Source organism: Trichosurus vulpecula, chromosome 3, assembly GCF_011100635.1.
Source record: "Trichosurus vulpecula isolate mTriVul1 chromosome 3, mTriVul1.pri, whole genome shotgun sequence".
Taxonomy (NCBI): domain Eukaryota; kingdom Metazoa; phylum Chordata; class Mammalia; order Diprotodontia; family Phalangeridae; genus Trichosurus; species Trichosurus vulpecula.
In genome coordinates, this window is record NC_050575.1 from 390,240 (window position 1) to 413,316 (window position 23,077).

The following is a 23,077-nucleotide window of genomic DNA, read 5'->3' on the forward strand; positions in this document are numbered from 1 at the left end:
TACTGATTAGAGAATGCAAATCAAAACAACTCTTAGATACCACATCTCTCCTGTCAGATTGGCTAAAATGACAAAACAGGAAAATGATAAATGCTGGAGAGGACGTGGGAAAATTGGAACATTGTTACATTTCTGGTGGAGTTGAGAACTGATCCAGTCATTCTGGAGAGCAATGTGGAACTATGCCCAAAGGGCTATAAAAATGTTCATACCCTTTGACCCAGCAATACCACTTCTAGGGTTGTATCCCAAAGAGATCACACAAGTGGGAAAAGGAACCATATGTACAAAAATATTTATAGCGGCTCTTTTTGTGGTAGCTAAGAATCGGAAATCAAAGGGATGCCCATCAATTGGGGAATGGCTGAACAAGCCGTGGTATATGAAGGTAATGGAATACTATTGTGCTATAAGAAATGGGGATGATACGGACTTCATAACAACCTGGAAAAACCTACACGACGTAACGCTGAGTGAGCAGAGCAGAGCCAGGAGAACATTATACACAACCACAGATACATGTATGGATTCTGTGAGGACTAACCCTGATAGATTTTGCTCTTCTCAACAACACAAGGTGCAAAGCCCACTCCAAAGGACTTACGATGGAGAACACTATCTACATCCAGAAAAAGAACTATGAAGTATGAATGCAGAGATAGAGAGAGCAAATAGTTTGCCTCAGTCTGCACACTTCATGCTTACCTTTCCCCGCCCCCCCCTTTTTTGTCTTTCTGTTTTTGGGGTTTTTTTGGTTCTGTTTCTTCTTTCTCATGATTTATTCCATTGGTCATAATTCTCCACAACTTGGCTAGTGTGTAAATTAATTCAATGAGAAGTTATACATGGAAGTTATATGGGATTCCGTGCCATCTTGGGGGGGGAGGGAAGGAGGGAAGAAAATCTGGAACTCAAAATTATGTAGAACAAAGTGCTGTAAACTAAAAATAAAAAAAAAGATTCATAAACTTTACCTATATTATTTGATCCTCATAGCATTAAGCTCCTCATGAATAGGGATCGCTTCATTTTTTATACCTGTAAGCCTATTGCTTATCATAGTACGTAGTACAGAGTAGGTGCTTATTAAATACTCGTTGACTGAGAACAAGAAATGGATGTGAGGAAACAAGGAAAAGGAAAGAATCAAAGGCCTCAAGGTTTTGAATTTGACCAGGAGAACAGTGATATTAATCACAGAAATAGGAAATCAGGAAGAGAAAGGAGGGACTGGGGAACAGGTAAGGAAAATAATGAGTCAGATTTTATACTGAATTTGAAATATTGAGAGGCCATTCAAGTTGTGCCTTTCAATGAGCTGTTAGCTCAATGGGAAGTTAGCAATGCAAGATTGAAGCCAAGTAGATCTAAATCTGGGGATCATTTGTATAGGGGATAATTGAAGGTAAGGAAACACAAGATATCACTAGAGGAATAAGCATGAATTAAAGGAAGATGGAAAGGGAAGAGAGGACAGACAGGAGAGAGGAAGTAGCTACATTTAACCAGCAACAGCACACAGAAACCGTGGTCAGAAAAACTCTTGCCCTCATTTTAAAAAAGCATGACTAGTCTGAAAAAACACCTCAAACAAATTTGCTGAACATAATACTCTTATATGTTGAAGGTCATGTAGATCTGTGTTGTGAGAAGCAGTTTGATATATGAAGGTCATTTGGGTTTTAGTTATGCCTCCCTCACTAAACATGCTTCACAATCACAGGCAAGTTCCTTGATGTTGCAGTTGCCCATCTATAAAAGGTAATATGTGCCTTGCCTACTTTACAAGGTAGTTGCAAAGTTCAAATGAGGTAACAAGTCATTTTGTCAGTAAGTCAACAAGCATTTATTGTGTGTACTATGTGTCAGGCACTGTGCTAATGACAAATGAAACAACTAGGTAGACAAGATAAATACAGAGTAGATACAAGGCGATAGCAGCTATTTTTAAAAACTATTCCAATGTAATTGGTTTCCTTTGTAATCCGTATTTTACTTTACATATTTAAAAGCATTCTGAGAAAGGGTCCATAGGCTTCGGACTGCTAAGGAGGTTGATGATGGGAAAAAAAAAAAGATTAAGAGCTCCAGGGTTAGAGAGGCCTTTCTGAGATGCAGAGGTAAAGACACAGAGACTTCCAGGTGTAGAGGTCAGCAAAGGGAGGGAGATGGGAAGAGTGTCATATAGGACAACATTGCTAGAATTTAGAATTCATGGAGATGAAAGTGTAAGAAAATTGGGAAGGTGGAATGGGGGGGCAGGTTATGTAAAAGCTTTAAATGTCAAACAAAAGAATTTATATTTGATTATGGGGGTTACAGAGCTTGCAGAGCTTAATGAATGGACATAAATTGACATAATCATTCATTCATTCAACAAACAAGAGACTAAGTGCCAGGCAGGGGATATAAAAACAGAAACAGTTCCTTCCCTTAAGGAGCTTACATTCTCCTAGAAGGAAGTAACATTACATGGAAAAGTCAAGGGCACCTGTGTGTGTGTGTGTGGGTGTGTGGGTGTGTCTGTGTGTGAAATCAGGAAATTTCATGTAGGAATAATACTTGACCTTGGAGAAACTCTGGATTCGAAGAGGCAAATATGAAGAAGGAATGCATTCCTGGAATGGGGAAAAGTTTGTACAGACTCAACAAGAAGAGATGAAATGTCTTGTACAGGGAACAGTAATTAAATAAGCCAATTTGACTGGAATGTAGAGTGCTTAAAGAGAAATAATGTGCAATAAGCTTGAAAAGGTAGGCTGGAGTCAGACTGTGAAAGGCCAAACAGAAAAATCTGTATTTTAACCTAGAGTGATTAAGGAACCATAAGGGGTTCTTAATGAAAGTGCTATGGTCAGAAGTATGCTTTAAAAATGTCAACTTCACAGCTCTGTGTGAAGGGTATTTTGGAAACGGGAGATTCATGGGACAGGGAAACCAACTGTGGGGCTATTACAGTAACAGAGTTGAGAGATTAAAAGAACCTGAAATAGAATACTGGGTAAAGTAAATGGAGGGAATAGAATGGATTTGAGAGATGCTGTGGCAACTGAATCAACAATACGCAGAATTGCAACTTTTAAAATACATCCTTCTAAATAAGAAATAATCATGAGCTATGAATTTTAAGCAGCATGCTTTGCATTTAGTCAAATCATTAAATAGTTATTTAGGCACTGATATTTCCAGTTTGACTAAAAGATATATTTCAAAAATTACAAAATAATATAATTTCATTTTAATTGTATAATACATCTATTACAATTACATTTTATTATATTATAATACACTTGAGGTCTATTATAAAGTAAAATGACAAAAATATTTGTAAATATATTTTAAATTTAAGAAATATTTATTAAGTACCTATTATGTGCAAGACATTGGGGATATGAAGACAAAAACCAAACTACCTGTCCACAAAGCAGGTGATTTGGTTCTTAACCCAAGGTCCGTGAATGTTTTTATTTTGATATTTTGATAACTATTTCAATATTAGTTTCTTTTGTGAGCTTATTGTATTTTATTTTATTCATGTGAAAGCATTATCCTCAGGAGTCCACAGGCTGCCATTGCTAAAGGAGTCCATGACATGAAAAAGGCTAAATATAAATACCCCTGCCCAGAGAGTTTATATTCTATTGGAAGGATACAAAAATGTACCCAAATAAGTATAATACAAGACAATTTGAGGAGGAAGAAGGCAATGTAAGGGGAATATCAAGGAAGGCTTCAAGCTAAGCCTTGAAAGAAAATCAGAATTCTAAGAGGCAGAAATGAGGGACTGCCTTTCAGGGAAGAAGGCTAGCCTTGTGTAAAGTCTCAGAGGTGGGATCTGGACTACTGAGTTTAGATGGGAATAAAAAAGTTCATGAAAGGAAACAGTATGGGGAAAAAAAGGTTGGAAGGTAGGATGTTGCCAAACTATGCCAGGTCTTAAATGTCCTGCCTTTAAAATAGTACCAACAACAGCTAAGTGGTAAAGTAGATAGAGCACTGGCCCTAGAGTCAGGAGGACCTGAGTTCAAATGTAGCCTCAGATACTTGACAGGTACTAGCTGTGTGACCCTGGGCAAGTCACTTAACCCTGATTGCTTAGGTAAAAAAAAACAAAAAAAAAACTAAAATAAAATAGCACCAACACCTTTTAAGAGAGGCAATTACTGTTACACGTAAATCAATCATACTCTATCTCCTCTGAATTTTCAAGTGTAATCCATCATAGTAAAATGACAGAATATTTACATAATGTTTACTATTTGGGGAAGAGTTAATGAGCCACTTTTGACAATTTATATTATATTAAAATACTGGCATAAGTTAGTTTGTATATAAATACTCAAATTAAGTTAAGTCATGTATAATTACAGAGATTTTTGATATCAGATAAATGCTGTGTAACAAAACACTGCAGATTTCTAGTATCTCATGATGACACACCATAGACAATGACTATAGGCCTTAAATAAATATCTAGTAACATTATCACTCAAAGGAATACAAGATCTTCATAGGTTCTTAGTAATGACAGATTTCAAACTGTTCAAAAGATACAGTTGCACATCACTATCCCTGGCCAACAGCAATGTTCACAAACATTTAGATACAACTATATTGGTATAATGTTTTTCAAAAACATGGAAATTTGTTTCAGGTCATAGACTTACGGCACTAAACGAGTCCCACAGGGCTTTGCTTTCCCTAAGTGTGATTAGATTCAAGTGGAAAAAAGTATATAAAGCCTATCAAAAGCAATATATCTGTTAATTGCTAAAGATAGTACCTCTTAAAAGCCAGCTGCTGTAGAGCAAGAGCCCATGACAACCAACTCACAGTGACTTTTCCTCATTTTTTACACACACACACACACACACACACGTGCATGCATGCCTCAAACTTCAATCCAGACTTAAAAAAAAAAACTCAAAAACAAACACCTGAGGATGCTTTTTTTACATCTGACATTTCAAATGAACCATTAGATGGTAACAGTTACTGCGGAGACTAAACCACTGAGGTGAGTTATATAAGCCTGAAGAACCAGGCAGGTGGAACAGTCTACCTAAACAAAGACTGGTTTAATAATTTAAGTGTTGTTTACTTAGAAATAGCAATAGAAGGTTCATCTATTTCTCCTTATAACCCTTTAAATTTATGGGGACAAAATAACCAAAATGTGTTCGTTGAACACATTCAACATTTCAATAGATGTGTCAGCTCCATTTGGATATCCCATCCAAAAGATTGCATCCAAAATTATGTCCTAAGCATTTATGATTCCCATGTTTCCTCAACACACTACATCTGGATATTATATTGCTACCAAATGAACACACTAGCTCTTATTACTCAATAGGATGCCCATGAGATAATGAATTCTTTGGCCACGGCAACCCAAAAAAAACCAAAGAAAAATATAAAATGGCCCTCAATTCTGTGCATCCTCTTTCCAAATCTGCAGTGACAGTAGTAGAATGACAGCAAAGGGGGGCAGGAGTGAAAAGAATCAGAATTTAAAACACTAATTTTAAACCCTAATAATTTAAGATAAAAACCTAGCAAATGTAATCAGTGATCAATTGTTACTATCACGATGAGTTGTTGTTGCTGTCTGTCCTTCATTCTGGAAGAGGACCATGACATCAGGGAAGTGATGCCATGACATACAAGGAAAAGAATTGAATTTAAGTGAGGGAGGGCTGTGCAAAGTCAACAACTGCATTTCCTCTTCCTGAGCCATCTGGGTCCAGTGGCCAGATACAGATCAGGACAACTGGAGATGGTCCAGGATGCAATGGGGGACCTCGGACTTTTCAAGCTAAGGTCTTTAACAGGTCTCAGTTTGGTTGAGGCAAAGCCCATTCGGTGATTAAGGCTTATTACTAAAATACTTTAACAGTGACAAATACTAGACAGAATGCCTAGGTTTACAACCTGATCCCTATCTACCTTTCCAAGTCTTCTTACATTTTGCTCCTCTCTATACTCTTGACACTGTCAATCACTCTCTTTCCTTTGATACTCTCTTCTCCCTACATTTTCAGATGCTGATCTCTTCTGGTTCTCTTCTCAACGTATCTGAACGCTCCTTCTCAGTCTCCTTTGCTAGATCTTCACCCAAATCACACCCTCTAATCCTGGGTATCCCCCCAAGGTTCTGTCCTAGACCTTCTTCTCTTCTCCCTTTATTTTACTTGGTGATCTCATCAGCTCCCATGGGTTCAATTATCATTTCTACGCTGATGATTCTCAAATCTATTCATCTACCCCTAACCTGTCTGCTGACCTCTAGTCTCACATCTCCAACTGTCTACTGGACATATAGAAGTGGATATCCCATAGATAAAAAACTCAACATGTTTACAACTTAACTTCTCAAAGCCTTTCATAACTTAGCCCCCCCTCACCTTTCCAATCTTCTTACATTTTACTCCCCCAATACTACCAGGTAACATATACTCTTTGATCCAGTGACAATTGCCTCCTTGCTGTTCCTCAAACAAGACATTCCATCTCCACACTCTGGGCATTTTCCCTATCTGCCCCATGAACAGAATACTCTCCCTCCTCTTGTCTCTACCTCCCGGTTTCCCTGGTTTCCTTCAAGTCTCAGGTAGAATGTCATCTTCTACATGAAGACTTTCCTGATTCCTCCAAGAGAATGGGGACTGTCTTTTACCTTTCTTTGTATCCTCAGCACTTAACACAGTGCCTGGCACATAACAGGCAACTGATAAACGTTTATCAACTGACTGATCCAACTATGCTGACCTACTTGCTAGTCCTCATAAACAGCACTCTCTATCTCCCATCTCCCTGCCCCTTCCCCATATTTAGAATGCTGTCTCCTTATTTCTACCTCTCAGAATTTCTGGTTTCCTTCAAGACAGCTCAAATTTCACATTCTTGCTGGAAGCCTTTCTCAGTTCCCCCTTAGTTGCTATAGCATTGCCCTCAAGGGTTTCCTTCCACTTACTCCATATCTTGTATGCACTAATTAATCACACATCAATTTCCCCACTGGGAAGCTCTTTGAAGGCAGAGACTGTTTGGGCCCTTTTAAAAATTTCCTTTGCTTAGTATAGGGCTGAATTGAAAGCAATGACAACTGCTTGATTGGTTTAAATTGGATACATATGATTTTGTTTTGGCGTTTTTAAATATCAACTTATATTCTTAAATCTCTCATCCCTTGATCATGTCAGGGTTAATGATGTATAGAAGTATTATCTCCTAACTGGAGTTAACCACATATATTAAGGGAACAATAAGCTCTTATCACAGGCTAACCCTCAAAAAGCTAAAACATTTTCCACATGTGAAAACTCCCTGAGGGAATGGAGATTGAGAACTTGAAATGAAAAAAAAAAGCTGATGTATCTTTCACCAGGTTTTGTCTTTTTATTTTGTAAATGCAAGTGGTCTACCTTCTGTGTGTGCTATCAAAACCTTAAGATGTAGCTGAAGAACAAGGAGAGAGGTTATAAGACCAGGCCATACACTCTTAACTAGTTCTGCAACTTGACCTCATTAGGTCTCAAATGCCTCACCTATAAAGTGAGGGAGTTGGATAGCATAGTTTTTCATGTCTCTTATAGTTCTAAAATTCTGTAATTCTAAGTGAGAAGGACCTAGTGAGAAGTTTTCAAGGGTTAAGTTTGGCAATGGAAGAAGGATCACAATAATGACAACCTTCAACCCCATAAACACTTTGCCTGCCAAATTTATCCTAAAAATGCAGAGCTTTTATTTAGTGGTTTTTTTGGTAATAGTTTATCTCCTTTTAAACTAGGTAAATTTAAAAAATGCCACAAGAAGAAAGCCTGAAAATGTGTTAATGAAGCTAACAAAATGGAATGCCAGGCAGCAAAACCAAACATCATGGTGTAATGGATAGACCCATGGACTTAATACTCAAAGACCTGTATTCAAATCCTGCCCTACATACACATCACTGACTACATGACTTGGGCAAGTCACTTAATCTCTCTGAACCTGCTCCTTCATCTTAAAAGGGGGATAATAGTCTTTGCCCCAGAGCTGTGAGAACCAAATGAAAAAACACCATCTTTGCAAGCACCACCAGATCTAAATAAATCTGGACTATGAAAAAGGCCAAAAGGATAGATGAAATTCCACCCTTCTGCCCTCTTCACCCCCTCCCAAGGGATAATGGGCATAAACCCTGTCTTCTCATCCCCCCACCAAAAAAATTAATGGACTTGCAAAAGAAATAGGTTCTTCAATAGTTTCAGAAGAGCCTCGAATACCATAATCCATCATTAATAATAATGAAGTAAGCATGCCCCAGAATCTCTTCATGGCTACCCAAACTCCTCACCCTCAATGACCCACCTGCATCCTTTGTCTTTGCCCCGCTAGCAGGTGTGTCTCCCATTAAAGTCCTATGTGAACGTGTTTCAGTGCCTGCTTTGCTCCTTCAGTGCCAGTAGATGGCGTACACGCTCAATTCTATTCCTAAATACTGAGGTTGTCAATTTTGGTTATGCTGATGCGCAAGCGAACAAATATTGTTGTATAGATTGCACATATATACTTTTGTTTTGAATAATTATGCCAGAATCCTCTCAGGAAAGTATATTAAGCTATCAAAGGCAGGGTATGGCATACATCAGTCCACCCCAGGGAAAGAGTTGTCTCTTACACCTAGAATTCGGAGACAACACAAGGTCATGAAAAGATATCTAAAATCTAGTTATTACTCATGTTCTATAAAATGACTTTTAGAAAATCTCTTCCAATTTATTAAGATTAACTCATCAAATTACTGTAGGATAACAGTTTAGAATGCTGCAGTGGAGTCAATGGACCTGGGTTCAAATTTTAGTTCTGGTACTTACTACCTGTATGACTTTGGACAAATTACCTAACCTCTTTAAAAGTTCTCAAATTTTCTTATCTATAAAATGAATGGGTTTGAAATGATAACACTGAAGGTCCTTTACAATCCTAAATCTATGGATTTGAAATGAAACAGTGATGTGAGAGAGAACACAGGATTTGGAACTGGAGGACCTGCCTGAGTACAGATCCTAGCTCTATTACTTATGACTACTGTGATCTTGGACAAGCCATTTGCTTGTCCCAGCCCCCTCCTCCTTCAGTTACCTTTCATTTGTAATAAAAGGGGATGAACTAGATTATTTTTTCTAAAATCTTCCACATCTAAATCCTATCAACATAAAGCTAAACGTAAGCAAAAATAAACTGTTTACCAATGAATTTTGCTTACAATATGCCAAAGTGGTCATATACTTTTCTTGGTGACACTATAGAAAAACATTCAAGGTGTTTACTATTCTCATTATACTAAGTTTCAAGAGACTTGGTTTTTTTCTTAAGGAAATTTTAAAAAGCTGGTTTATACATTCTTATACAATCTGAGGACCAGATATTCTCCTACTGAACCTAATAACAGAAAAAAATATGGAAGAGAAAACACCTAGCAACACTGAATAACAGTACAGTTTTCCAACAATTTACTGTTTTGCCACTCAAGTCAAAAACTACTGATAAGAAGTTCTTTACATCTACATATATTCAAATTTAGAGAGGTATATTGCATGTTAACACAAATCAATTTTAAATGTACAAAAGAGTCCTTGAACTGACTATATTTGAGGAATCTGAATGAGTTATTTTACTACGGGTGTTATGGAAAGTGCCACTCCTCCACCAAATCCTTATAAATAAACATCTAAATTCCAGCAACCATGATCATTAGATCACTCATTAGAAGGCCAAATTTTTGCCAATGCAAAACAAGTGGCAAGTTTTAAGTTTTTATGTGGATCCTGTGACAGAATGTTATTGAAAGAGCAGCCTAAGATATCTATAAAACTCTCAGCACAGTTCCTGGCACATAGTAGGCCAGGCAGTAATAAATGCTTGTTTCCCTCCCTCCTGCCTTCCTGGCCAAGTTTGAAGAGGATCATCATCAAAACATTGCACATGATAGATTTCTGAACAAAGCAACTTATGAAAAGAAGTACTAAGGGTGACACCATCTGTATTGAGGAAGAGAATACCCACACTGATAAAATCTTTTGCAGTATAATAATAGTAATTTTCATTTTGGAGGGTAAAATTTAACTGTAATACATATATTACATAGTACTGCTATTTGGCAACAATTTTTACATTGAAACTATGCTTAAATTCTCCTTGTTGATTTTCTTTTATAAGTTTTGTGTGTCTACATGCCCATATGTGCAAGGAATAAATGAAACTAAATTATAATTTCAATTTGGAGGCAAGGAGATGAAGGCAAAACTGGTTACATGCAGTGCTGTTCATGTCCATGCAGATGGTAAAAATGTCATGCTAAAAATTAAAGGATACCTTCAAACAACTAACTTTTCTCTATAAACCTGTCACTCAAAAGCAAAGAAAGATAGGTGCTAAGATGCTGCAGTCTCATTATGCAGCTCACTACCACAAAAAGTAATCAGTAATACAGCATGACTGTGACAATTTAAGCTCTAACATTCAAGATCCATTTTTGCTGGATAATCATTTAAACCATAACATAAGATAAAATAAAAACAAACCTAACATTACTTAAGAATTAAGTTGACAAATAATTGTGATTAGTTGCTGAACACACATGAAATGAAAAATTACTGCTGTTTTATTTATATCACATTTAATTGACTATACGTGGTCAAAAAATTGTAGCTACTTTAAAAAAAAGTCTATTGTGAATATTCATATGTCCCCATATAAGTTTACAAAAATATTGCCTCAAAATCCACTGAATTACTCAGTTCTCCTAACTCATTCTAATCTCACTCTTACCCTTTTCTTTAAGGAGAGATTTTCTAAAGGTCATGTTAAGGGAAGAGGGGGAAGAAGCAAAAAAAAAAAAAAGTTCTTCAACTAAGACTTTAAGTTCTTTTAATACTAATTACAAGTTTGAATTATTTGAAAGCCACCATCATTCACACAAAGATGCAGTGAAGTTTCAATGACTGGAGCACAATTTCAGATCCAGGATAGAAGGAAAAAACCTGTGACTACAAATTCAGCTTAGAAAAAAAAATATTTCCCACTCAGAAATCAGGCCACCAAAGGAACCAGTAATTTATTCATCTAATCTGACTACTCTTTCCTTCTAAATTTGCCCCTCAACTTATTAGTTCCTGCCAAGTTTCTTCTCCCATATGAAAAGGCATTTACAACTTTAAAAAGTGAAATATTCAGAAAAGAACAATCAGGCAGTTAGAGCTAGATGCTGAGACTTAGAAGTCATGTCACATATAAGTTTATAAGGTTTCAAATGACAAGATTTGACCTTTAACTTCTGTCTCAGATTTCACAAAATACACAGGCAAAAAGCTTTCCAAATTTTGTACCTGTAAAAGAGATAATACAAGTCTACACAATTTAATGTTGTGATAAAATAAATGCTAATAGGCCTCTACTCCTTTCAAGAATTAAAAAGTAATCTCCTGAATTTTTGAAAGTACATAAAGAGGACTTAATCATAAAAGATGATACAGTAGGAGCTCTAGACTTAGAGACAAGAGAGACCTAACTTCAAATCCCAATCGTGACACATTAGTTTTACAATTGTGGACAAGTTATTTAACTTCTCCTAGAGCCAGTGTCCTCATATGTAAAATGTGCAGAATTATCTCCCAAGGCTGCTATGAGGTTAAAACAAGATTAATGCATATAAAGTGCTTTGCAAACTTTAAAGAGCTATATGTCCACTATTATTTCATCTTCTACTTAGAACATAGCACTTATATATAATATAGGTATAGGTTGCTTGAGGGCTGGTTTGGTTTGGTTTTGCTTTGTAATTTCTGGTGTTTAACAGTGCTTGGCAAATAGTAAACTTAACTGAAAATAGCTGGGCTCTTGTTGACTTCAGGAGAGGGAGCATTGAGCATTCATATAGTATACATACAGATTTTTTTTCCTTCATATTCTCTCACGTGCTAAGATTTTCAATCTCTTACTATTACTATCATGGACCAAAAAACAACTGATAAATTTCTTATGAGTTAACACTTGTTCTCAATCCGTCATTAGACAGAACCTGAAAAATTAGCCAGGTATGTTGAAAATGTGCTTCTGCTTACTTTTTGCTCCCAAAGTTACTACTGCATTGGTGTGTAGCTAAGAACCTGATAAGGACAGCAACCAGTTAAAACAAAACCTTTAGGTTGTGAACAGAAGCATGAATACAGACAAAATGTAATGATTTTTTGATGGACTGAAAATAAATTTTAGAGCTATGTAAGTCCACATTAGCTTTTTGGATTAAGTCAGTCAATCACTAACTTCAGCTAAGGTATGCCATTTGGAGTAAAAACAATTTGATTCCACTCAGATGGACAAAGCACTGCCAGTGATTATTTTAAAGATTTTTATCTGCTTCCTCTGAAGAACAGCAGCCCATGTAGATTAATTTTTATAAAATAAATCAAGGTACCATATACTAAGTATTGCAAACAGAGTGCTTCTCCTATTACTAAAGTATACTTTGTTACAGCTCTTATTTCTTGATCCGTAGTTATTTCATAACCATTCACTCAACAACCACTACCTCTTATTTGCAAGGCATAGTGCTTGCTAGGTGCCGAGTATACCAAGGTACAAACAAAACAGTCCATACCATCAAAGAGTTTACATTTTGTTCAAGGGAAACTAACTTGTCTAAGTAAATACAAAGTATACAAAGAACAAATAAAAAGTAATTGGGAGGCAGCATAGAAAAGGGAGGGGAGTGGTTACAAAAAGGAAATTCTACACTAAGAGATGGCACTTCATTTTAGCCTCAAAGGGAACTAAGGATTAAAAGAGCCAGAAATGAGGAAGAGTATTCTAGGCACGGGGGAAGAGAGTGGATAGAAGGGAAGGGAATGTGGGGGATCCTATTCCAAAGAACAAAGATGGGAGACAAAATATCATGTATACATGCAGCTTAGCTCAGGAGAGTTATTATCATGAAATCAGTCTAGAAAGAGAAGTGGGCTTAACCCCAATTGCCCTGCCCTCCCCCCCTGCAAAAAAAAATTTAAGAGAAGTGGGCACTAGACGATAAAAAGCTTCAAACGCCAAACACAGGAGTTTATATTTTGTCCTAGAGGCCAACAGGAAGCTAATGAAGCTTCTTGAGCAAGATAGTGACAGTCAGACCTGTTCTTCAGGAATATCAATTTAGCAGATACATGGAAAACTGATTAGAGAGGTGAAATGATTGGAGCCAGGCAGACCTAATATGAAGGTATTGCCATAGTCCAAGCAAAGGGGAAATGAGGGCCTTAACTAGGATGGTAGCCCCAGGAGTGAAGAGAAGGGGATGGATGAGAGCAATAATGGAGACAGAAACAAAACTTCGCAAATAATTACATGGGCCGGGGGGGGGGGGGGGGGAGGAGGCAAGGTAGTGTGAAAGAAAGAGAAGTGTGAAAGATAATTCAGACTGTAAATCTAGGTGACTAGAAGGATGCTAGTACCCTCTACTAGAAAGACGGTTAAATTTAGAGGGAAAGATAAGTTGTTTGGGAAATGTTAAGTAATATGGGGTAATATGGGGTTTAATAATGGCTGGTAATACAGATTTTGGCCTCAGAAGAGCTGAATGAAGGAAAAAACATTTAATAAGCATTTACTGTGTGCCAAGGACTGTGCTAAGTACTGGGGAGACAAATGAAGAATGACTGATATGTAAATTTGGGAGTCATTTGCATAGACAATAACTGAATCCATGGAAGGAAGGAAATAAGCATTTATTAAGTGGCTACTATGCGTTAGGTACTGTGCTAAGTGCTTTACAAATATTATCTCATTTGATCCTCACAACAACCCTGGGAGGGAGGCACTATTATCATCATTCTTATTTTCTAGCTGGGGAAATACAGAGAAACAGAGGTTAAGTGACTTTGCCCAGACTCACATAGTAAGTGTCTAGGTCCTCCTGACTCCAAGCCCAGCTTTATCCACTGAATCCCCAGGAGGTAATGAGACCAAAAGAGAATATACAAAAAGAGAAAAGTCTCTATAGCAGAGTCCTGGAGCATACTTAAGAGGCTTTTTCAAAAGACTAGCTGTTAAAATTTTGGGGGCATCAAATACTAGATTAACAATTTTGAGCTATGTGATTGTCAGTGAATATCAAATCAGTTCTTAATAAACATATCTGTGCTACACACTAACCTAGAACTAACATTTACCAGAGAAGACTCTGTGAAATGTTAACAGGTTCACTGCTCCAGTACAACACAAGATGGTATAGTCAATGGAAAGAGTACTGGAAGGGTCAAAAGTTGTGATGTTAGCAGGTTGCTCCCTACAGGGCCATTTCATCTAAAGAAAATGAAAGGGTTGAGCTAAATTATCCCTAAAGTCCCTTCCACCCAGGTGAATCTATGGTCCTTTTATTTTCTTAAATTAATTTATTTATAATTTTTGGAATAAAACAAGCATTTCCATAACAGTACAATTAAAAAGATGATTGCACATGAAACTGCAAATCTACTATGCACAACTTGCTATTCCATTCAAATACGCAACAAAATTATCATGTAAATTTTTTCCCTTTTTTCTTCTTCCCCCATCTTAGAAATGGCTACCATTACATATAGGGTGGGTGGGTGTAAAACTTTTCTATACATACTTCTACTTATCCATTCTTTCTCTGGATGCAAATAGCATCTTCATGTGTCCTTTATAGTTAGTTTGGGTATTTATAATAGTCGAAATAACTTTATTTGCTCGAAGTCATTCTTTTACTGTATACAATGTTCTCTTGGTTCTGCTCCTTTCCCTCTTCATTATTTCATGCAAATCTTTCCATGTTTTTTCTAAAATCACTTAGCTCATCATTTCTTATAGCACAGTAGTATTCCATCACGCTGATACACCACAACTTGTTCAACCATTCCCCAACTGATGGGAATCCTTGCAATTTCCAGTTCTTTGCCACCACAAAGAAAGCTGCTACAAATGTTTTAGAACATAGAGGTTCTTTTCCTTTTTCCCTAATCATCTTTGGAAATAGACCAAATTAGAGGTATTGCTGGGTCAAAGGTAGTTTGATAACTCTTTGGGCATAATTCCAGATTGCTTTCTGAAATAGTTACATCAGTTTATAATTCCACCGACAATGAATTAGTCCTTTTATTTTAAAAATTCTCCAATAATTTGTGGGGAAGAGGGAGAAATATGGATATCTTTAGGACTAAGTAACCAAGTCATACTGTATAAGATGGACATTACTATCTCATTTATTCAATCTGGATCTCAGAACCATTTTATTGTATACTCAGATGCCAGCAAAACCATAACTCTTAACACTGTATGTAAAAAAAAACCAAAACCTATGTTTAATAGGATCTAAAAATATTCCTGATAATTTTTCTAAGTCAACTTAACTTTTTAAAAAACAAAATGGAAAAAGGCATCTTAACTTCTAGCGTATATCTCAGGCATTTTCAGCCTCCTAAATCCCACAAGGAATGTTTGGTCTTGCATGGTTAACGATTTCAGCTAAAATGGGCATCATATTTCAAAGTGATCTGGAGAAAGATGAGTTGTTTCAGGCATGTTGAATTTGAGGTTCCTCTGGGACACTTAAGTCAAGATGGCCTTGGAAATCAACAAGAGATAATTTTTTAAAAAATTTAACAGAACCTATGGGGCCTGCCCCAATTGGCTAATCATTTTCTTACTATCTCTGAGAAGAGCTGTTAGAGGCAGTTTTCAGATGAAGAAATTGAAGCTATCTATAGTCATATGAAAAAATGCTCTACATCACTACTGAGAAATGCAAATTAAAATAACTCACATCTATCATTGGCTAATATGGCAGAAAAGGAAAATAATACATGTTGGAGGGGATACGGAAAAATTAGGATATGAATGCATTGTTGGTGGAGTTGTGTACTGATCCAACCATTGTGGAGAGCAATTTGGAACTATGCCCAAAATTGACCATACCTTTCAACCTAGCAATACAGCAATATAGAACCAGCAAAAATAGCTAACTCTGTAGCCCAAAGAGATTTTAAAGGGGAGAAGGAAGGACCTATCTTTACAAAAATATTTATAGTACCTCTTTCTGTGGTGGCAAGGAATTGGAAATTGTGGGGATGCCCATCCACTGGGGAATGGCTGAACAAGTTGTGGTACATGATTGTAATGGAATCATACTGTGCTATACGGAATGATAAACAGGCTAATTACAGAAAAAATCTGAAGAGACTTACATGAACATGAACTGATACAAAATGAAGTGAGCAGAATGAGAACACTGTACATAGTAACAGCAATACTCTGTGATGATCAATTGTGAATGACATAGCTATTCTTAGCAATACAATAATACAAGACAATTCCAAAGACTCATGATGAAAAAATGCTATCCACCTCCCGAGAAACAATCAATATGAATGCAAATCAAAGCTTACCATTTTTCACTTTCTGTATTTTTTTTCCTTTGGGTCTGTGTCTTCTTTCACAACATGACTATTATGATAATATATATTGCATGATTAAATATGTATAACCTATAACAAATTTCTTACTGTCTCGGGGAGAGGGAAGGTGAGAAGAAATTCTTTTAAATGAATGTTTAAAATTGTCTTTACACATAACTGGGGAAAAAATGAAATGTTAGTTTAAAAGATTTTAAAAAGAACAGCCGTTAGGTAGTTGTTGCTAATGTTCAGGTCCTCCCCCTGAAAGTTCTGAAGGCCTAACTTCCAAAGGGGAAACATAATCAATTGCCAAGATACATATATTTTTTCCAAATTAGACAAACTTTCCTATCCAGAATAGTATGGTAAGGTCATGTAGAGTAGTGAAATCAGAATAGTTAAGTTTAAACTTTGGCTCCAAGAAGTACTGTGCAACTCTGAGGCAAGCCCCTTAAAGCAATCTGTTTATCTGTAAAATTAGTATAATCCTCAAACCACCTACTCCCAGAGGTTAGAGTGAAAGCATTTTGGAAACCTTACAGTGCACTATACTTTAGTAAAAGAAGTATATGTATTTATTTATATGTCCTGTTGCAAATGATCCAAATAAGAGCTCACATCCAAAGTACTTCACACTTGACAAAATGTTTTCTGTAAGAAGCCACAATTCAAAAGTATCATTGAATTACTATTCCATTCATTTCAAAGTAATGGATAACAGCAAGAATATGATAACCCACAACTGATTCAATGAGTCAACCAGCATTTATTGAGTGTCTGTTGTTTATAGAGCACTGCACATTCCAATGACACTTGCAAATGAGAATGCCTCACTCCTTTCTGGAGAGAAAAACCTACAAATTTATCAACCAACAAAATAGGTGTACTGCAACCTCAAACCTTCAACCAGTCTCCAGAATATTGATTTTTGTATCTATAAACCTGCCTTAAAAGACATCACTTTTATACTGCCAAAATCAATCTATCCATATGAAGAAATATAATTATGTATACAGGCAAAAGATGACCTTTATTTTTCTCTTTAGTAAATGCATAAGTGTGGCATAGCAGATATAAAATGGGGCTTGGAGTCAAGAGGACCTGGATTCAAATCCTACACCTCAGATACTTAATAGCTGTAAGATCCTGGAGAAGTCAGTTAAACTTTTGTATTCCTCAGTTTCCTCCTTTGTAAAATGGGGAGATTGAACTTTGTGGCCTTTAAGGTCTCTTCGAACTCTAAATCTTATGAACCTATGACACATGGTTGGGGGGGGGGGGAGGAGGGAGATGAGGGAGAGAGAAGCTGAGCAAGTCACTGGACCTCTCAGTGCTCTAGTCTAGGTACCTCTCTTAAGACTATTAAATTGGTGTAAAGGGAGCTTCCCTACCCAGGAGTTCCTTATATCAATGAAACCTATCTCTATTAAATATATAAGCTAAATGGGTACAATTTTCTAATTATTCGATTTTGAAATACAAGGTAGGCCAGTAGCTGCCTACCTTGGACCATCAAGGACATACTGACTTTTGAATCATTTCCCAAAAAACTACTTGGATACTGGATGTTAAGAGTCAGTCTCTGTATCTTCCTTAAATCTTACCATAGCTTATTTCTTGCCTTAATCCCACTTTGTATCTAAATGGCAATATAAATTTCAATTTCTCATTGACATTTATCACCTCTTCTCCTTAGAATCTCACTGCTACCCACCACTAGCAATTATTTATATTAAGTAATTTAATAAAAAATACTAATTTCATTTTCTTCCTTTTCTTTTTAAAACTACTTTTGTTGTTCTAAAGAAAGGCCAGCTGGCCAAAAACTAGTAATTTCCCCCATTATTTATAAACTGCCTTAAAATGTGGCCTGTTTGGTATAGCTAACTTTATTATTCTATATCAAACTAAATGCAACCACTTTTTTCTGTCCTTCAAAAATGATGCCTTCCCATTTGAATCTAAATTTTATCATTCATCTTTCTAGCTATCTACTTTACAGGGCTACTGTGGGAAAAGTACTAAATAAAATTAAAACCCATTATCATTTCATCTTTCATGAAATCAGAGACATTTAAAAATGGATGTTCAAAAGTCATCTAGTTTATAATTTTCAAACCATACTTAAATAAAACTAAACTTAAACCATTCTCATAAAGAGATTCACCTACTTCATTCCTAAAATTTTATAGAAAGCACAAATCCATTGAAATTTTTAAAAATTGCCTAAATCTTTTACTTCAAAATTTCATTTTGAAAATTCCATTTTCAAAATTCAATTCAAATTAAACTTCTTTTAGAAAAAAATCAACCTTTGGGGCAGCTAGGTGGCGCAGTGCAGAGAGCACCAGCCCTGAAGTCAGGAGGACCTGAGTTCAAATGCAGCCTCAGACGACATACTTACTAGCTGTGTGACCTTGGGCAAGTCACTTAACCCCAATTGCCCAGCATTCCCCCCTGCAAAAAAAAAAAATCAACCTTTAATCAAAAAAATTCATTATTTATAAGCTGCACCTTCGTGCAAGGGAATTTTTCAGCATACAAACATGGCCTTCTTGTATTTATTCGGTATTTTCAAGTTTCTTCAAAACTTAGCCTAATAGAATAAATTCCTATTTCCTTTTTAAAATCCAAACTTCACAAAATAAATTTACTCTTACTACAGTGTTAACTCAAGTTTGTGTAAAAAGTTTATAGAAAAACTTGATTAATTCAAGTTTGTAAAAAGCAAGTACTCTTTCCAACTGACTGCTTGTTACATTTGCAAAAGTCTTCTGGCTGATAAGCTGGTATTCAACAAAAAAGTATAGTAAATATCTTAATTTTACATTAATTTTGTTCAGCATTCCATTTTTATTTCTTCATAATCTAAATAGTAAGTGTAAACTTTAAAATGCTACTAAAAGCAGTGACTCACCTTACTAGCCTGTGTAGTCTGAATAAATGTGGGCTTTTCATGATAAAGATGACAGAACCACCAATAAGGAAAGTATCCACTGAAAAGTACAAGATTCTAATCAATTCTCCAAAGGACAGTTCTTTGCTCTCCTGAGAGCGGCATTTCTCTCTGGTTTTCCTCTTTATACAAAATCGATGAATCTCAAAGTTGGAAGAGACCTCAGCAGTTAAAGCTATACTCAAATAGGAGAATTCCTTCTTATAATGACCCTAACAAATGTTCAGCCTTTAGACCCTGGTGAAAGGAAACCCTATTACCTTCCAAAGGCAACCTAGATTCCATTTTGGCACAGCTCTAGTTATATAAATTTTTTTCTTAAATTTGAGTCTAAATTCACACATATGCGTATGTATACAGATTAAAGACCTATCTTTTACTTATACACACAGAAATATATACAAAATATGTATCTATTATATTGTACACCTTTAGACTCCAGTAGTGATTTTCGTGATGAGTTTCTACTTAAAAGTTTCAATTTTAATACAATTTTTACAGTCTCACCTAATTGCTGAGCTCATACCCACTTAGAGAAAACAAAAATGATATACATTTCTGATTTACAAACCAATGAATATCTTTCAGAGTGTGTACAGCTTCCACACACTTAAAAGATGACAAAAAATGGGAACTAAACTGCATAGATAACAAAAAAAAAATAGGTCCTAAACTTCCTAGGTTTTTGAATGGCTTTTACTTCTCTTTTAACCTAATAAATAAATGTTACTACATTCATGAATGAATCCAATTTTGAACAACCTCTAAAGCAGGGTTTCTTAAACTTTTTCCGCTTTCAACCCTTCAGCACTTATTAAAACAACTTTTCAACCTGACCTCTACTTTAAACAATAGCTATCAATTCAATGGGATACAATTCAAATTCTGATTTTTCTATTCAAGGCTCTAAATAAAGAACACTCTGACAATATGATGGGCTTCATTTAATACATTATGGATACTCCTACATTTAAGGCAATAAAAGCCCAAAGATCACAATCTAGAGTTATTAAACCTACCATAATTCCAGGGAAAAAGTCCCATGGTGTAGAGAACGTTTGGGGGTGGAGCCAAAAGACCTGGACTGTACTCCTGTTTCCCTCAACAACTGTTTCCCTTTTATCTTTCTGAGCATCAATTCCCTCCCTCATCACTAAAATCACAAGATTTTTAGAATGATCCAATGAGATACTGCAAATATGGCCAGGCTAAAAACGTCAGCAATTACTATTCTGCATAGATTTTCAATACAGCCTATTTACAAACTATTTGCAAAAGAGGTAAAAAGTTGTCTAACAAATTCTATATAAACTCGGTATTTTACATCTAAGCAGCATGCCCTACTAAATATTTAGATTTTACATAGTAACTTGGGACTTAAAAGTATTACACACAGATACACAGGATAAAGAGTTTCATCCTATCTCATGGAATAAAGAAAAAAGTATTGAGCATGTTACCTGATCAGCATAAACATGTGGTCGTTCTTACTTTCTCTTCACCCACAAGGGTGGAAAGGGTGCATAAAAGATTCTTGTCTTACTCAATGAAAGAGACACAGGTCCTCTGGAGACACTTCTTCTAACAGATGTCAGAAAAATAAGATGATAAAAAGATAAGTTCTTTCTCCTACTGGGCAGGTCACAAGTGATGTGCGTTGGGCATCTTTTTAAAGTTCACCTCACCTCTAATTCCAGCTTTACCATGAAGCCTATCCCTCTAGGGTGGATTACTACCTTTACTCATCAGGACATCACAAAACAATTTCTTTTCTAATATGCTAATCATGAATCAGTGTGTATCATATTCTGCATATGTGTCTCATCCTCTTGCTTGGGCTCGATGAGGGTAGGGACTATGTCTTAACAAAACTTTTTTTTTTAATCATCTCTCCCCCAGCATCTGGCACAGTGCCCTGAAGATACTATAGGCACCTAATACCTTTGTTCAATTTAATATGTAGAAATTCAGTCTCAAAACTGTGAACCTATCTAGACATTATCACCAATATCCTTAGGTACAAGGAACATGTAAGTAATTGGGCCCTTTAGCCTGAGAAACAGAATGAGGATATACGTACCATTACCCTTACATGGGAACCAGGAAGTATTCCCAAAACAAAATTTAAGTTCTGAGTCACATTAAAAATCCTAGAAAAATCCCTAAACCATTTCTCTTAAAGAACTAGAATCGAAAGGTTTTGAAATTGTTCTAGAATCGCCTTTAATTGGAATAGAATAAAAAGGATCATGTGTCAAGTGTGATCTGCATGTAGCCCACAAGTAACATTTCTTCCATTTCATATAGGAGTATTGGGCAGGGGCATATACACAATGTTCTCTGTATCAAAAAAAAGAAGGATAATCTGGAGCACTCCACTTCTACCAATAGAGCACAAAATAAATGGTACTCCAAAGACTAAAATTTTAGGGATACTTCAACCAAAGATATGCTGGTGAAACTTTTCCCTTCAATTCTGTCCAAATGACATTAAAATTATCATACTACATTTGCATAGCTCTTTACAATTTTATAACGTAATCAAGACATCTATTTCATTTGATCCTCACAACAACCCTGTGAGGTAGGTGCACTGGGTAAATTTTAGTACCCTATTTCACCAATAAGTCAGAGTGGTCACTTGCCTAAAGTCACATAACTAATGAAAGGATAGATCAAGAAACTGAATCCTTAGATAAAAAACTGCCTCTAATGGGATCTCTCCCACTAAAATTCCAGAATATGACTAGGAATACTGACTGGTATAAATAGGTGTTTTTATCTCTCCTACTCTTATCTACAATATGAAAGTTACAGGAACTTCCCCCCCTTCAAAGTAAGAGACTACTCTCAAGTTTTCAGAAAAAAAATCAAAGAATCAGTTCACTAAACAAAGGTATATTACAGCTAGTTCTCTCTCTCTCCCTCTCCCCCCCTCCAAGATTTTGAAGTACTAAATATGCATCCAAGCACTTCCAATTAAAAGTGTAGACGTTCTTAGCAAGGTGGATTATCTATAAGCCCAAGGCAGTACGTGCTCCAGACACTCCCCACAACCTAACTTCGGCTGAACCAGGCTTACTTAAATATTATCTGCCCCACCTTGATTTCACACATTCATTAAACATTTGTTAAGTACCTACTAAGTGCAAGACGCTGATACTAAAGGAGATACACAATTAAGACAACTTTCTTTAATCATGGAGCCAAAATCTCAGCCCCGACCTCCTCCCCACTCTCCTTCAAAAAAGATACGAGGAAACAAAATACCTGGGTTGGTAAAATCCTGGTTGCAGTTCTGGATACGGACTGCACCTGTGATTTCACGAATATAAGGAACTCCAGCATGAATCAACTCCCTCTACTAATGTGCACAGGCACCTCCTCCATAACTTATAGTTTTAGCGAGTTGCGTACAGCACTGAGAAGCTAAATGTCTTGCGGAGAGTCACTCAGCAAGTATGTGTCAGAGGCTTCATTTGAACTCAGGTCGGCCTGACTCCAAGGCCAGCTCCCTTATCTATTATCCTAGGCTGTCTCTTCTTATCCTATTCTGGAAGACCCCTTAATTAGCGCAGTATACAAGGGACAGAGCTCTCTGTAGCCCCTTAGCAGGGTTTCTCTTTTCAGAATCTTCTCACATAGAAGCACGGGGACATATATAAGAAGT

At 36.3% G+C, this 23,077-nt stretch overlaps 1 protein-coding gene across 9 annotated transcripts in view; it reads right to left on the reverse strand.

Annotated features, from left to right (window-relative positions):
• LOC118843675 (ankyrin repeat and KH domain-containing protein 1) overlaps window positions 1-23,077 on the reverse strand; it is a 119,253-nt gene that overhangs the window by 94,799 nt on the left and 1,377 nt on the right. The gene's annotated exons all lie outside the window — the stretch shown is intronic.